Here is an 18,150-nt window from a genome sequence, read left to right as displayed (position 1 = left end):
CCAGAAAAGGGGAGAATATTTGAAATGTAAATAAAGAAAATATCTAATTAAAAAAAAAAAGGATGATCCTTCAGAAGCTAAGGAAGGACTGAGACATTTCCATTCTGAGAGTTTGTGGCTTCGAACCTGTTGTTGACGTGAAGAGGGGGACTGTGGGGCGAGCTAGGAGGCAGTGCTGCCTCAGCTCAACTATCTGCAGACGCAGATGAAGTCAGTGAAGACCCAATGCAGGTAAGAGTTTCAGAAATGGAAACGATACGAACATTTTTGAAAAGCTGGCTTTAGGAACGAATTTGGCACAGGGTGAAAGAGAATTCCTGGAAGATAAATTAGAATATGTTATATAGAGTAGAATACAACAGAAGGGACCCAAACTATGGCTGATATAGGAGAGAAAATAGTTACAGAAGACAGAATGAGAAGATGTGTAACTTCAGAGATCCAGAATTCAAGGAGAAAGTACCGAGTGGGCCTGTGAATCCAGTAACAGGTTAGACGTGGAGACAGGATTGAATACGCTGACAGGTAGAGGTATCCGAACACAAGCCACAGAGGAACCAAAGAACCCAACTCACACCACGGAGCATCGGTGGTGTGAGGCGGAGGGTGAGTATGTAGCACATATGTCTTCCTCACTCCGGATAAGGGGAGCAAAACTGTGAAACACAATCTCGTTTAAAGAGATGATAGTTCAGCGTGCCCCAGAGGTGAAGAAAACCAACAGTGCGCAGGCGCCATAGTCAATGCCTACCAAACAGGATCCATGGAGAAACACTTAGACAAATTACAGAGAAAATTAAATTAAATTACAGGGAAAACTAAAGACAGGGAAGATCTTGAAAATAGGCAGAGAATAAAGAAGACAGATCACCCTCAAAGAAGCAATCATTACCGTGACAGTCAAATTCTGGATGAAGCGACAGACATAGAAGGATGGGAGTGCGCTCAGTGGTAGAGCACGTGGCCAGCATGCCCGAGGCCCTGGCTTTTGTGTGTAGCAGCATTGGGAAAAAGGGAGGGTAGGAGGGAGGGAGGGCTGGAGAGAGGGAGGGAGGGAGGGGAAGAGGGAGGGACAGATGGATGGACAGACTGAGGGAGGGATAGACAGAGGGAAGGAGGGAGAAACAGTTTGTAGAATGTTGTCTATCTTCTATATACACGAAGGAAATAACTCTCAAGTTAAAATTCTTCATCCACTGAAATATTTTCTACGATTCAGATGAAACAAGTTTTAAGACACATTAAAGTACCATTAGGGGGCCATGATAAAATTTGTCCTTTTTGTAGAAGAAAAAGATTCCAGATGGAAGAGCTGAATTGTAAAAAGAGATACAAAGCAGAGGAAGTGGGAAATACGTGGGTAACTCCACAGATGAATTCAGCTGTCAAAATTAAAAGGGAGTGCTTTTGGTATTTAAAAATTATATAATTATGATTTTGACAAAATGGCAAGAGATGAAAATGGTAAATAGTTAGATTTTTAAAAAAGATCTTTGTATTAAGATGAGAATAAAAGTATCAAATAACATTAGAGTGGGTGAATTAATCTGCATGTCAATTTCCAAAGTAAAAGGTAAAGGCTAAAAATAGATTATAAATTTCTAAAAATACAGATAATTATGATATGCCACATATAATCAGCTTAAAAGTAGTCAAGGAAGGGGATTAAAAAGTATAGAGGCAGCAAGATTGGGCTAAACAAAATAAGATGTCGATTTTAACCCTGCTATACTCGTAGCTGCTCATTTATTTAAATGGGAATAACTTAACTATGAGATGGGTGACTTGGCTGTAATCACTCAGGATTGGAGTAGAACAAAACCCAAGTCCATGGAAAAAGCCAACAGTGTGTATACATTATCTTAACAACAGACATGTCTAAATGGACAAGAGACGCAGTCCCACAGCAGTACGATTCTGAGAGCCATCTCTTAGAGAAAGTTCTATTCTTTAAATAAACGTGTTAGAAGCCAGACATAGTGGGGAATGCTTGTAATTTTTAATTCAAGGCCCTGGGCTAGGCAGCAAAAACCCTGTAAATAAATAAATAAATAGTACATGTATAGGCTGAGCATACAACTTAAAATTTGAAGACTAAACAGCTGGAGAGAGGGCACAGTGGTTAAGAACCCTTGATCTCAGAAAGGACTCAGGTTTGATTCCCTGTGCCCTTATGAAGGCTCATAATCATTTACAGCCCAGTTTCAGGGGATCCCACTGGCACACGGGTGTTGCACGTCCGTGTCTGCAGGCAAAACATTTATGGGCATAAGTTGAAATAAATATTTTTTTAAATTATAGACTAATAAAAAGTAAACACCTAAGTTAGAATAGAGTAAATGATAAAGTCGGGGGCAGAAATTAATAAAAATAAGTGGGCTGTTGTAGAACTAAGATTAGCATGTTAAGAGCAGGTCTCAAATCTATTAAACATATTCCAAAATAGCAGGTGTTGTTGTTGTTGGAGACAAGGTCCTGTGTGTCCCAAGCCTGGCTTCCAACTCACTGTGAAGCCAAGAATGACCCTGAAATTCCTTCACAAGTGCCCTTCTGCTGCATTTCCCATGTGCTGGCTTCATATGTGAGAACCTGCATCCCATGCTCAGCTTGGGTGGCACCCAGGGTTTTGCATATGTTGGGCAAGCATTTTACCAAATGAGCTATATCCCAGGCTTCCAAACCTTAACAATTACTACTAAAGCTATCGTTGGTCCAATTCAGCCATAAGAGGCATCAAGTAAGAATTAAAACATAGAATGCTGGTAGTGTTTTAACTAATTCTACAATTAAGTGCCTCGTTTTCTAGCCTGGATGCTCTCAGGAGATGTTTCAACAGTACTTGACTGCATAAATGTTTTCCTGTAGCTTCTGAGCTGTGGGCTGAGATGTTTAAAGAGGCCACGCAAGTTGGAGCCTCCATGAGCATGCGTGCAGGTTGAAGCCTCAATGAGCATGCGTGACCTTGATTTGTGGCCTATCGAAGGCAGTGCCATTGCTCTGTCCAGAGTGTCTTGGGATGTCTCAGGCTGGCCAGCCAACTGCCGGCTGTCACTTCACTTGCTCTCTTCTTGGTGTCACTTGCTCAGAGAGAGGGTGTTTAGTTGTTCTTAGAGGTTGCACCCTAACACCAGATTAACAAAGTGAATTCTGGCAATGTCTCATGATGTATTTTAAATTAAATCTTCCCATTGCCATCTCTTTCTCTCAGTTTTGACAAAATTGGATGACAGTATACATATACATACATATATATATATATATATATATATATATATATGGAGAGAGAGAGAGAGAGGAAGAGAGAGAGAATGAGAGAGAGAGAGAGAGAGAGAGAGAGAGAGAGAGAGAGAGAGAGAGAGAGAGAGAGAGATGTTTCCATGCAGAGTCTTGAAACGCCTAATGGGAAGTCTTGTTAAAATTATAGCACTGGTCATTTCTGAAGATGAAATAGTCACTGTCTATTTCTTACGAACTGTTAGGATGCTTTAGTAAGATTAGATAAAGTTTTAAATAACAAAACAATCGGATTCTCTCCTACAAATGTTTATAGTTATTGATGAATAATTCTTTTGTTTGTTTGTTTTGTTTCTTGTTTTTGTTTTTTGTTTTTCGAGACAGGGTTTCTCTGTGTAGCCCTGGCTGTCCTGGAACTCACTCTGTAGACCAGGCTGGCCTTAAACTCAGAAATCTGCCTGCCTCTGCCTCCCAAGTGCTGGTATTAAAGGCGTGCGCCACCACGCCTGGCTTGATGAATAATTCTTAAGACTATACACACACACACACATACACACGTGTGTGTGTGTGTGTGTGTTATATATATATATATATAAAACACAAAATGTGTTTATTATAAATTTATATTTACGTTTGTATGTCTGTACACATTGACATATACACATAAACTCTCAAGGCTCCAAGGACCTTAAAATGAAACCGTACCCACCCCATCCCACCCCCAAAACTAAATGGTCTAACTGAAAACTGTGGTTGGTTTGAAATTCCTTGTTCTAGAATTCTCATTCTCACTTCGACTTGTGTGGGACAGCACAGAAGGAAGCCACTGGGGAAAAGACCATTGGGAGCTTGTGTTGTATTCAGCGCCCTTCAGGGAAAACGATTAATGAATAATCACAATGGAAGGTGACTAAGAAGCCCAGTTTTGTTAGCAGGTGTCCCTTGCTAGGAATGACATTGGACCCAGAGGCCAGCTTCATGAACACTCTTGTCTGAGCAGCCCCATGCAACAGTCCTTTGCTCATACAAAGCTGGGGTAGGGGGTGGGGTGGGAAAGCAATTGGACCATTTCAGGGGAGATGTTATTGTTTTTCACCTAGTTAGTCAGAATGATACTAAGTTATCAAGTTAATAAATTGTTTTGGAACCTGTTGGCATAGTTTTCCAATACCTGATGCTTAGGGCTTTCACCTTTAGATGCCCTACACTCATAATATTGTACCAGAGAGAGCTGACTTACAGGCCCCACATTCAAAAATTAATGAACCAGTTTCAGGCTGTTTAAAGACGAATATGACCGTGAAAGAGAAAGCAGTGGGAGCTTCCACCACCAGAGAATCTTTTCACAACCCCGAAGCAGGCAAGGGGTTCTCCATGACACACACACAAAGCATGGTTTATAAAGAAATCATTAATAAGTTGCAAAATTCTCTCCATTTAAAGAGATCATTTAGAGAGGGAAAAGTCAGGCTTCAATGAGAAGACTGCAATGCTTTTAATAGAAGCAACTCACAGAGAGTTTCAAGCACAAATGCGTGTTAGCAAGGAACACAAACACATGCTAAATAAGATATTAATGCAGAAGTAGAACGTGTGTTGTGCACACACTCATGCATTCACTCGCACTCCCACACACTCACCCCCACAGACCATTCCCAGGACCAATGAACTAAATGCAAATGGGAAGTTCTCAAACTCTGTTAGTCACAGGGAAATACTGGTTACAATTGAAGTAAGGGCTAATGGGATGGCTCAACATGTCATGTGCTTGCCAGGAGACAGTAAGGGTAAGAGTTTGGATCCTAGCATTCCCCTGTGGAGATGGGGAATGCCTGGGGCAAGCTAGCTAGCTAGACTAGCCAAACTGCTGAACTGTAGGTTTAATAAGGGACCCTGTTTGAAGAGTAGTCAAGGAAGACATTTAACGTCAACCTCTAACCCCACCAAATACTCACACACAGACATGTGTACTACACACACAAGCATGTTCCCAATCCCCTAAAGAGAGTAAGATCTTATTATAAAACTTATAGAATGGCTATAATAGAATAACCTGATGTTACTAAGTGTAAAATTTTAGAACGTTTATAATTCTTATAAACCGCTCATGAGATAATAAATCAATAACATAGCTTTTATAAAAGCTTAATGCAGCTACATTCCATGACTCCGCAATTCCACTCCCAAATATGCTTATATAAACACAGAAAAGACAATTATAAACATTTTTCATTTTAACTGAATTCCTAGCAATTCTAAATTTGAAGCAACCACGAGGCCCATTGATAATGGTGGGCAGAAGTGTCGAATATCCAAATAATGAACTGCTTTGAACAAGTGGATGAATGGTTGAAACTCCATAACTGGATAAGATTAAAACCCTTTCAGAAAACAATACAAATTTGATAAGGCATAACTCCATTTATTTAAAGTTCAAAAATAAACAAAACTAGTCTATGATGCTTGAAGTTAGAAGAGATATCCACCACCTGGTGGGCTTAGTGAAGTTTCTGCATCAGGAGTTAGGGATGGTTCCATTTCTGATGGGTTGGTTGTTGGTTACATGAACATGTTTATTCTCAACAAATATCATCTTATTTCTATGAGTTGTATATATTTTTTCGTCATCCTGAATTAATGAAATATTTATAGTCAAGCAATGTCAATATATTTTGTTTTGCATGTGGCAAAGTTTGGAACATTCAACCAATCATTTAAAGTACAAGGTATGTGGGAGGAGTGGACACAAAGGCTGAATAGTTAAGTAGTTAAAGACTTGGGATTACTTGAGATAGTGAAAAAAATTAAAGAGAAAAATTTGAGCTTGGCTTCATAGCCTACATTTCTATAGTCCTCTTGTCAGTAAAATCTTAATTTGTGGTAAAAATTTGGGTATGTAAGTAAATGGTATTTGATAAGGGATAGGAAAGAATGTGAACTCAAAATTATAACCCATTCTTTTTAACATTTTCAGGTTAACAACAGTTCAGATTCTATGTGATCAATATAGAAGATCTTCACATATACAAACCTGTCCTTCTCTGGGATGTAATTATCAGGTGATTATGGGAGATTATGGGTGATTATGGGAGATGTCAGGTCGAGTGCTAGTTATGGTACTAGCAACAGAAGCATCACACCGTAGAGAAAAGAAAATTCTAACTCTACACAATCATTTTCTTTTTCATCACAATCTATGCTTCCCTATTCAGTAGACACATATGGGTTCCTTTCAACATGGCAGGTAACATTCCAGATTAGATAATAAAAGTCTTTGTGTGAGAAACCAGTTCACACATTTTGGATATATTTCAATGCTACAAGAGTTGGTTGTTTTAAATAGAGGAAACTATAAGCATGAAAGAAGGGACATGAGTCAAAGATAAACTTGGGTTTTTCTCCAGTGTGATTATGATGGCACTGCAATTTGCTAAAGTAATAGAAATCATGGAAAACCAGACTCACTGGGTGGAAGGATTCGGAATTCTCAATTTTGGATCAGTGAGTATTTCCCTCTTTTTGACCAAGGCAGATATTTAGGCTCCAATAGATGTGTCCAAAGAATGTAGACCTCCCAGAAGCCAAGAAGTTAGCAGGGGCCATCTTGCCAAGGACAGGCCTCGCTTGGAGAGGGGTTACTGAGAGAAGGGGTTTCTTGGATCAGTGAAACAAAAGACTCAAGTCAAATCACGGGATGGTCTGCTATAAAGAGCTTTCCAGACAGCTTTCTTTTGTAATTCTTAAAAAAACCTCTCTTCTACTGCACATCAAAAGCAGTAGTCTTTTATTTACATAGCGTTTCAGTCCTTACCTCAGGTCCTCTTTCCATTATCCATGAATCAGCATCCTAGCCCCTAGATTCTTAGACGATAAACTAGTTGGGTGGGACCCTAACCTGAAATTCCCATTCCTACCAAACCTGGGCCTGTGACCTAATACTCCCTCTCTTCTAGGCTGATCTTGAACTCAGGAATCTGCCTGCCTCTGTAAGCACAAATAGTTTAGTTTGGTGAGATCTTGTTCTGCAATCACCACTCCCTTCATCTCTTTTTCTTCTTCCTTACTTCTGACAAGCTGGCTCTGTTCTTCTAGATCTTCTAAGCTCTATATACAATTCATATTTCATCCTTATATTTTGCATAGTTGAGAAATTATATATTTTTGAACTCATGCATTTAGAATTCTTTCCCACAGCCTTAAGGGCTGTCCTGAAGATCTCAGTATTTACCATTTAGGTGAGACATTAGACACACTCTTGACTTGACTCCTGGACTCATGTCATTTCTAATTATCTGTAACATTAAAACAAAAGGACTCGGCCTTTAGGCCTAGGCTTGAGAATGTGACCTTTGTGACTCAATGGTCCAAGGCATGGTAATCATAAAACAGATAGCGACATTTGTCCACCCACCCGCTTTCTGTGTTCACCCTGACCAATCCTAGAACCTGCTATGCAAATGTGCTATCGTTAGAGGCTCATAGAAACTGTCTTGAGAAATAACCACACAATTACCAGGTATTTTTCCTCCTGACTTTCCACTTCCTTGTGACTCTTAACTGGTATTTTCCAATAACGCCCTCCCTACCCCCTTGATTGTGGTTTCTTCCTTTAAATACCCCCTTTCCCAGCTACTGGGAGCCCACGGTCCTCTACCCCTACATGGTGTACGACTCTGGGCCCCAGAGCATGCCTGGAATAAAAGTCCTCTTGCGGTTTGCATCAAGACCGTTTCTCGTGAGTGATTTGGGGTGTCGTCTCTCCTGAGTCAGAACGTGGGGGAGTCCTCACTTTGTGGGGCTTTCATATCATGGAGTCCTTGACCTTGGCAGAGAGAACAATTCCAATAACCTTGGTAGGGAGAATATTTCCTGAAGAGGAACATGAAGTAAAATACATATATCTTTATACAAACAAGACACGCCCACAGCAACCATCAGCACTTCTGGAGTCCCACACCCTGATAGCTCTGTTCCATGGAACATGTCACTACATCCTTAGGTAGCCAAGCCAGACTTGGCACTATCCCCAGAGAAAATATTTTCCCCATTATTATTTTACCCCTCCCCCATGACTAATATTCTAGGTCAAGGAAAAGTCTACTCAGCTGAAGGCAGACGCATGTGTGGTTACTGGCAGGGATGGCTGTCAGGCAGGCGAAAGGCAGCTGTTTTTCTGAAAATGGCTGTGAGTAGGGTGGGGCTTTGAAGTGTCTTTCCATGACTAGTTATTGGTAAATATTACCTTTGAACTGCCTGCTGGTCAAGGGGAGTCTACTCCAAATGAACGCCATACCTGCTGTGTTTCTACCTCATCAAGAGCCATGTGGAGGAACAATATCAGGGAAGACAGGCAGCCATCCCAGAAGTTCCAGAGGCTGCTGTTACAGAGAGGAGTCACCACAGCAGCCTGATGGGAAGAGAGGGAAATGGAGATGCAGCCCAAAATAGGAAAGTGTGCTTTAAGTGGATAATGGATAGGAGATCACTATGCCCGAGGTACCCTCTCCTGAGTCACCTTTTAGTGATTTGATTTCACTGCTAAACTGTTTGCCTATAAGATAAAAGCTCAATTAAGGCAAAGAAGGAGTGGTGTTGGGAGAGATTAATGTTTTAGGCTTTTAAATCTCAGATGGGGGTGGAGCAGGAATCCATTTCTTTTACCTGCCAAAAGCATGCTTCTTTTCCTCTGCCTAATTGCTGGCTGCAGGGAAAGTCCAGTCTTGAATTAGTATTCGACCCAGACCACTTTGCTTAGAGCTGATTAGCCTGGCAGCTAGAAAGGGCAGCTTTGGAGAGCCACTGAAATGGAATCAGGGCATTTCCACAAAGAGGTGACACCCTTTGCCCTAGGAAAAAACCAGAGGGTAATTTGCCTGTGCCCTCCTTGGCTTGTTGGAAATCTTTATTTGGCTGTTACATCCATAGGTCACAATCTCTGGGGCTTTGGTACCTCGACTTTGGGAAGTAGGATCCACTTAAAGGGTGGGAATTAGTATAAAGGAGAGAGGATGCGCCGCTCTGCGAAGGGTGATAGCTGTTTAAATTGGCATAGTGTTTGTGTGGTCTTGACTGTTACCAAGTCCACCTTGCTTGTCCCGGGGCATTTACTAAAGTATAGAATCTGAAGGCAGAACAGTAAATAAAATTGTAGGCACAAAATGCCAAGCACACAGAGGATTCATCTGTCTCTTTATTATTCTGGCTGCTTTGACCCTCAGGGGGAACTCGGAAGTTTGCAGATCCCAAAGAGGAACTAACCACACCCCTTACCCATTTGTAGTTCCAAAAGCAAACTGAACCCCGGAAGCAAACCCCATCCATGTTTTTTTTTTTTTTTTTATGGCCAGCAAGGATGAAATAGCCTGTTGATGACACATTCCAGGAAACCTTGAAGTGCAGACAGGTGATTTATTGCAGTAGAGAGGGAGCAGTCCAGGAGAGATCCACAGCTAAATGATTTCCTAATGGCCTGAATCTCAGGACTCTCTCTGCACTGACTACTCCTCAGAGGGGATGCACTCAGAGGGGGTGGGAATTTACATTGTTAACATTATTGATTTGTTACATTGTTCATTTAAGATAATAGGAGAAAGGACAGAAGGCTATGTGGGAGGTACACAAGGTTGGAAAACTATTTTTCAATAAAAGTGACATCGTAGACTTACACTTGGGATTTCTTTTCCACTTGTGTGTGCTAGTGAAAAGGTCAGCTCAGGAACTTTGGGAAGGTCATGGAACACTTGATCCTCTGGAAGGGAGAGGCTAATTAACATTCCTCAGATCACAGGGCAGGAACGGACCTGCTGGTGGGGACACATTCAGCAGGACAGACTGTTGTCCAGCTTCAGACAAGGGAAGTCCTTGCCGCCTCATTCCCTAAAGACCAATCTGTTTAAAAAGTCACACTGTTCTGCCAATCACATTGTGCCTATATGGCTGCTGCCCTGAAAACGGTATAAAAATCTCACTTAATGAGCTGCGCGTGGTTTTCACCTTTCCTTCCAGTCTGAGACTATCCCAGTGCACAGGAACAATAAAATCCTCTTGCTTTTTGCATTGATTCTGGCTCTACATGGTTCACTCAGGGGGTTCCCTGGCAAACTAAGGCTCCCTGGAGGCTTACATTAGTCTGGCAGAACAGTGAGTCCCTGGGACCTGCCAATCTCTGCCCTCCCTCCAGCGCTCAGGTTACAGATACACATGACCTCAATTTCACATGGGGATTGGGGACCCCATCCAGAGTCTCATACTTGTGCAGCATGCATATCACCTGTCTCCCCAGCTCCCCAAAACAACTCATTAGAAATGGAAAGTTTAAATCCTTGTGTGAAAGAGGGACAGCAGTCACAAAATCCCATGAATAACTTCTTGGCCATGTGAGGGGAAGGCTGCTTTCTTCAGATGAGTGATCTTGGGTTTAACAAGCACTTTCCAGGCAGGCCCCACACCCAGGAATAGATTGTCGAAACAAATTTAGATTCAATGATTTTTAGTGACTTTTAAATAAATTTCTTTCTTCTTTCTTTTTCTCTTTTAAAGAGAGAAACGGAACATGAAAGAGGGTGACTAAGGAGGAAGAGGATCTTTGAGAATTTGGGAGATGAGAAAGAATAAAAAAATATACTATATGATATCCACAAATACTAAACTAAAAATTAAATTTAAAAATTACAAGAAGACCTCAAAGGAAGAAGGAAAAGGATGAGGTCAAGAGGAAGAAAAGGATGAAGAGGGGGAAAAGAGGGAGAAGAGAAGGAGGTGGAGAAGGAGAAGAAGGGGAGAAGATAGAGGAAGAGGAAAAATAGAAAGTTTGTGTTCATACACAAATGGATTCCACATGATTGCAGAGTTTATCTGGTCTTAAAGGGTACCATTGAAGTTTTAGAAAGTGCTACCTTATATAGTTTGGGAGGGAAATCCTTCAGTCATTTCAAAGTGAGTAGAAATTCTTCCCTGAAATACATACTTTTTTCCTCCTATTTAAGTAACTTCCTGAATATGTGCCTCTGGATTTTCCCGAATTCCCTTGTTAACTTAACACTTTCTGTTGTGTAACAGTTTCCTGGGAGATCGAAATGTTCCATCCTGCAGGGAAGCTCTTTAAACAGGAAGAAAAGCAACTCAAAAGAGCTTCAGGAAGTTCCTGAAACTGACCAGACTCACCAGGACCTTCCTTTTGAGTAAAAGCTGAAAGTCTCTGAGTCGAAACAAACAGAGATACTCTACAAACACAGTCTTAGACAAGCCAAGCTGCAAAGAAGACTGAGATCGGACTTTGTCTGGAAGAGGTTTAAAGCAGGTGAGTCACCTAGAAAAGTCTGTTCCAACCTGTTGAGCAGCATGCAGTGGGATCTAGATTCCCAGCTTTTGTGAGCTGTTACCCATGTTGGGGTACCGTAGTGATGCAGCTCTTTGTATCATTTCTACCCCTGTGCCCATACTCTTGGAAGTAACCCCAATAAAAACCATGGGTTCAGAGCGCCATCTTTCTTTTGGTCCACAACCAACCTGCAATCACATATCATTACTCCACTCACCAGTCCACAGCTCTGGCTGTCTTTAGGAGGCCTACTACTACCCAAGCCAACAGTTCCATAGGCTTGATACTCCCAGGGACTACCAGGCCAGGCAACACCAGAAATAACCAGATAGTTAAAGAAAGGTGCAAGAGCAAAATCAACAAAAGCCAGTGCAATATGGCACCATCAGACCCAGCTCTCCTACTACAGCAAGCCCTGGGTATCCTAACACATCTGAAGAGCAAGACCTGAAATCTCATCTTATGAAGATGATAGAGACCTTTAAAGAAGAAACAAATAAATCCCTTAAGATCTAGAGGAAAATACAGTAAGCAGTGAAGGAAATGAATAAAACTGTTCAAGACCTAAAAATGTAAATAGAAGCGATAAAGACAACACAAACAGAGGAAACCCTGGAGATGGGAAACGTAGGAAAGAGAACAGGAACTACAATCATCACCAACAGAATACAAGAGATGGAACAGAGACTCTCAGGTGTAGATTATTACAACAGATTAAATTGATATGTCACTCAAAGAAAATGTCAAATCTAAAATGTTTCTAACACAAAGCATCTAGGAAATTTAGGACACAATGAAAAGACCAAACCTAAGAATAATAGGAATAGAAGAAAGTGAAGATTCCCAGGTCAAAGGGCCAGAAAACATCATCAAAAAGTCATAGAAGAAAACTTTCCTAACCTAAAGAAAGAGACGGTCATAAATGTACATGAAACTTACAGAACACCAAATAGATTGGACCAGAAAAAAATCTTGAAACATAATAATCAAAACACTAAATGTACAGAACGAAGAAAGAATATTAACAGCTGCAAGGGAAAAGTCCAAATAACATATAAAGGCAGAAAAAAACCCATAGGCAGACTTATCAGATTTGCACCCAATTTCTCACCAAAGATTCCAAAAGCCAGAAGATCCTAGACAGATGTCTTACAGACCCTAAGAGACCACAAATTTCAGCCCAGACCACTATACACAGTAAAACTTTTTATGTTCATAGGTGAAGAAACTATGATATTTCCATGATAAACAAAATTAATATATATTTATCCTATTCCAGTCCTACAGAGAAAACTAGAAGGAAAACTCCAACACAAGGAGGGAAGCTACACTCAAGAAAATACAAGAAACTAATCATCTCAGAGCAAAACCCTAAGAAGAGAAACACACATACACTCACACTCACACACACAGAGTACCACCAACAACCTCAAAATATCAGGAACTAACAATCATTGGTCATTAATATCTCTCAAATCAATAGACTCAATTCACTAATAAAAATACACAGGTAGTCGGGCAGTGGTGGTGCTCGCCTTTAATCCCTGCAGTTGGGAGGCAGAGGCAGGTGAATTTCTGAGTTTGAGGCCAGCTTGGTCTACAGAGGAAGTTCGAGGACAGCAGGGGCTACATAGAGAAACCCTGTCTCAAAAAACCAACCAACCAACCAGTCAACCAACCAACCAACCAACCAACCAACCAACCAACCAACCAACCAGTCAACCAACCAACCAACCAACCAACCAAACAAACAAACAAACAAACAAAACCCACAGGTAACAGACTGCATAAGTGGACAGGATCCATCATTATACTGCATACATGAAACACACCTCAGCAACAAAAAGAGATAGTACCTCAGAGTAAAGGTCTAGAAAAAGGGTTTCAAAGCAAACCCTTTTTGTTTTTTGTTTTTTCCAAACAAACTAAATCAGAAATAAAAATGGAGACATAAGAAAAGAAATTTAAAAAAAATCATTAGGTCTTATTTTAAAAGCTGGTGCTTTACAATATTGGGAAATCTAAATGAAATGAATGAGTTTCTAGACAGATTCCACTTATCAAAGTTATATCAAGACCAGGTAAGTTATCTAAACAAACCAATAACCCTTAAAGAAATAGAAGCAGTCATTAAAAGTCTCCCAACCTAACCCAAACCAAAAACCAAAACCAAAACCAAAAAACCCCAAAACAAAGCCCAAAAGAAAAACCAAACCAACCAACCAAAAAAGAACCCCCCCCTCCCGGGCTAGATGGTTTTAGTGCAGAATTCTAACAGACTTTCAAAGAGGAGCTAATGCCAACAATTCTCAAACTACTCCCCAAAATAGAAACAGAAAGAACACTGCTAAATTCATTCTATGAGGCCATAGTTACCCTGATACTGAAACCACATAAAGACTCAACAAAGAAAGAAAATTTCAGAAAATCTTGCTTATGAACATCAGTGCAAGAATATCCAATAAAATTCTTGCAAACACTGTCCAAGAATATACCAAAAACATCATTCACCATGATTAAGCAGGTTTTGTCACAGGGATGCAGGATGATTCAAGATATGAAAATCCATCAATGTAATTCACCATGTTAAACAAACCAAAAGAAAATAATCGCATGATCATCTTATTAGATGCTAAAAATGACTTTGAAAAAAATCTAACACCTTTCATGTTAAAAGTCTTGGAGAGGTCAGGGATACAAGGCGCATACCAAAACATAACAAGAGCAATATGCAGCAAGATAATAGCCAACATCAAATTAAAACTTAAATAATTCCACTAAAATCAGGGACAGGACAAAACTGCCCATCCTCCCCCTATCTATTCAATATAGTGCCCATTCTCTCCATATCTATTCAATGTAGTATTTGAAGTTCTAGCTAGAGCAATAAGATAACAAAAGGAGATCAAGAGGATAGAAATTGGAAAGAAAGAAGTCAAAGTATCACTGTTCTCAGATAATATGATGGTATATGTAAGTAATGTATTCTACCAGAGAACTCCTACAGCTGATAAACAACTTCAGCAAAGTTCCTGGATATAAAATTACCTCAAAGAAAATTACCTCAAAGACTTTTAACATGAAGAGTGTTAGATTTTTTTTCAAAGTCATTTTTTGCATCTAATAAGATGATCATGTGATTATTTTCTTTTGGTTTGTTTAACATGGTGAATTACTTTGATGAATTTTCATATCTTGAGCCATCCTGCATCCCTGGGACAAAGACTGCTTAGTCATGGTGAATGATGTTTTTGGTGCGTTCTTGGACACTGTTTCCAAGAATTTTATGGATATTTTTTCATTAATGTTCATAAGCAAGATTTTCTGAAATTTTCTTTCTTTGCTGAGTCTTTATGTAGTTTCAGTAGCCTATTTTACACAAATGATAAATGGGCCGAAAAAGAAGTTAGGGGGAAAACCACCAATTACAATTGCAACTAAAATATAAAATATCTTGGTGTAACTTTGTACTGGCGGGTTTTGTGTGTCAACTTGACACAAGCTGGAGTTATCCCAAAGGAGCCTCCTTTGAGGAAAAGCCTCCATGAGATCCAGCTATAAGCTGTACTACAGAGCAATAATGATAAGAACTGGATGGTATTGATACAGGAACAGACAGATTCATCAATGGAATCGAATCAAAGATGCAGAAAAAGTCGCACAGACCTCTGGACACTTGATTTTTGACAAAGAAGCCAAAAGTATACAATGGAAAAAAGAAGCATCTTCAACAATCAGTGTTGGTCAAACTGGATGTCTGCATGTAGAAGAATGCAAATAGATCCATATTTATCACTGTGCACAAAGCATATTTATAGCTCTGCACAAAACTTAAGTCCAAGTGGATTAAAGACTTCAACATCAGAGATGAAGGCATATTCTTTAGTGTTTAAGTGGAATTTTCTGTGGATGGTTTCTCTGTTTTTGGATAACCTACCTGTTGGTGAGAGTAGGGTATGAAAGTCATCCACTAACACGGTATGAAGATCAATTTGTGTTTTTTAGCTGTAGTAGTGTCTTATTGAACTCTGGTGCCTTTGTGTTTGGTGCATAAATGTTTAATGTTTAGAATTAAAAGTGTCTTAGTGGATTTTTGCTTTGATGAGTATGTAATAGCCTTTCCTATCTCTTCTGATAAGTATTGCTGCTGCTGCTGCTACTACTACTATTCATAGGTTTGGTATTTTTATAGAGTCTCAGATTTCCTGGATGTTTTGTACCTGAGGGTTTTTTTCTAGGTTTAATATTTTCTTTGACTCAGCTATCCATTTCTTCTACATTGTCTTCAAGATACCTGAAATTCTCTTTCATGTCTTGTAATCTGCTGGTGAGGCGTACCTCTCAGGTTTTTGTTTGATATCTCAAGTGTTTTATTTCCAGTCTTATTCAGTATGGTTTTTCTTTAGTGTTTTGATTTCTATTTTTATGTCTTGAATTTTTCTTCTTTATGTCTTTCAACTGTTAGCATGTCTTTTCATGGTCTTTGTTAAGGCATTTATCCATATCTTTATGAAGGCCCTTGAACATATTCATAATTGCTGTTTTGAAGTCCTTATCTTGTGCTTCTGCTAAATTAACATTTCTCACAGGAGGACCCTTGCATCCTATTGCAGGAGGACCCTTGCATCCTATTGCAGGAGGATTTCTAGCTTCTGGAGGAGGCTTATTGCCTTGGACATTCATGTTCGTGCTTTTGAGCTGGCATCTAGGAATCTGGAATTGTGACGTTTGAGGTGTTCTTGGTATAGATATCTAGCTTTGTCTTTGGTGAGTGCTCTGTTCTTTGGTTGCTGTTGCCTATGCTGGATCATAGGCACCTCTGTTGGCCGTGGGGTCTTGGTATAGAGTGCTTCTGTGGGTTGGCAGGTGATATAAACTAACCACAGACTTTTCCACCCATGCCCCAGTTCCCAAGTAATGACTTGAGGCTTATGATTTTTTAATACATGCCTATGCCTTATCTTATTTAACTTGTTTTTATTAGTCTATGCCTGCCACATGGCTGGTTACCTCTCCTCAGTTTCACATGTCTGACTTCCTCAGGGTCTGGGTGATGAATCTTTCGGAGCCAGACTATCTCCCAGAGTTCCTTTCTCTCTACCGATGTTCCACCTTCTAATCCTGCCTCAGCTTATTGGCTGTAAGATTTTATTGACAGGTGATACTTCCACATGGTCCATAAGAAATTATCTCTACAACAAAGAAATGGAGATGGGGTGGGAGGAAAGTCAGAGAAGAACAATGGGGAAAACAATTTAAGTAAAATTATTCTTTATTGTTTAAAATCCCTGCTATTTAAGGTCAAAATCTGTCATGTCAGGATAGGTCCTCTGAGCTCGGGTACAAAAATCTCTGGTACCTTTGTCCAGCAGGGCTTCCCCTTCTCTGACCTTGTCTGGGGAGCCTGATCACCAATATTCTACCTGAGAACGTTCATGTAGTCCTTGGCAAATCTACAAGTTCAACTTCCTCTTTCCAGAAAAGAACCCATCCAGCAAGTATATGTGATTCCTGGATTGCCTCTCCATCCAAATAAGGCATTCACATTACTTTAAACTCTAGCCAATGATTTTACAATCACTCTGAAAAATCCTTCCCACTCCAAGGTTCATATGTAGTCCTTGGCCACCTTGAACAAAGTATATGCACACTAGATGTTTCATTGAAAATCGGCTAAGAGAGCTGTTTCATTGATTATCATCTAAAAGGGCTGTAACACTACTGTCCCCTCACCTCTAGCACTCACTCCCCGCTGGACCAGGATCTTACAGAGGACACAGAAGCACACCTGGTACCACCATGCACACCACACTTTATATTTAACCCTGAATCTAGTTTGGTTATTCCATCCTTGAGTCGGGTTTATATCCAGGAGTAGGAATTCAGTTCAACTCACAAGTGACTGTTGAAAATCCAGGTGCTTTCATGCTCAGGGAAGCAGGAGAAGAATCATATAACAAGAACACTGGCCTCTGCAGGTAAAGCACCGACTCGGTAATGAGATGGTGTGTGTTTGTCTGAGGGGAGTAATTAAGCACATTTTTATCTATTCTGTGTTGATATAGCTATAAAAAAGGTCCTAAAGGGTTCACCTTCCTGACACAGAGTCAATTATTATTGTCCACGTTAGCGAAGATTTATAAAGTTGGGGTGTACATACGATTAGCAGCTATTGCATATTTCTGCCTCAGGGAGACACAGCTTGAGTTTCCCACGAACCTCTGCGCTCACAACAAATTTGTCAACTGCTCAGAACATCACCTTCCGTGCTGGTGTGTTTTGGTGAGGGGCACTTTATTTAGTACTTGCTGTTTCTTCGATGATACTGAACCTCTAGCCATTGTACCACAACTCAGGGTGTAGCCTGACACTCTGCTACCGGTGCTGGTAAAACAGGCTCGCCATCCGAAAGAGATGAAGCTGGACTCCCTCCCCCCCACCACCCCCGGCCAGGAAAGAGCTGTGAAAATGTATTTATCCTTATGAAAATAAAATAAATGTACAAGAAGAAACTCCACATATTTGTGTGTCATTGTTTAGGAGAGAACTCATTCAGACAAGGGAACTCGAAAACCACGCAGTTAAAAATGTGTGTG

General features: G+C 40.3%; 1 long non-coding RNA gene across 2 annotated transcripts in view; it reads left to right on the top strand.

Moving 5' to 3' along the window:
• Gm4681 overlaps positions 1-18,150 on the top strand; it is a 52,183-nt gene that overhangs the window by 29,522 nt on the left and 4,511 nt on the right. For both annotated transcript variants that reach the window (XR_001781467.2, XR_003951033.1), the window contains 2 exons: positions 6,209-6,293; positions 11,293-11,533. This is a non-coding gene — a long non-coding RNA (predicted gene 4681). The remainder of the gene's footprint in view (positions 1-6,208; positions 6,294-11,292; positions 11,534-18,150) is intronic.

This window comes from Mus musculus, chromosome 14, assembly GCF_000001635.26.
Source record: "Mus musculus strain C57BL/6J chromosome 14, GRCm38.p6 C57BL/6J".
NCBI classification, from domain to species: Eukaryota; Metazoa; Chordata; class Mammalia; order Rodentia; family Muridae; genus Mus; species Mus musculus.
The sequence above is the reverse complement of the archived record's forward strand: the minus strand, read 5'-3'. Positions and strand labels throughout refer to the sequence as shown.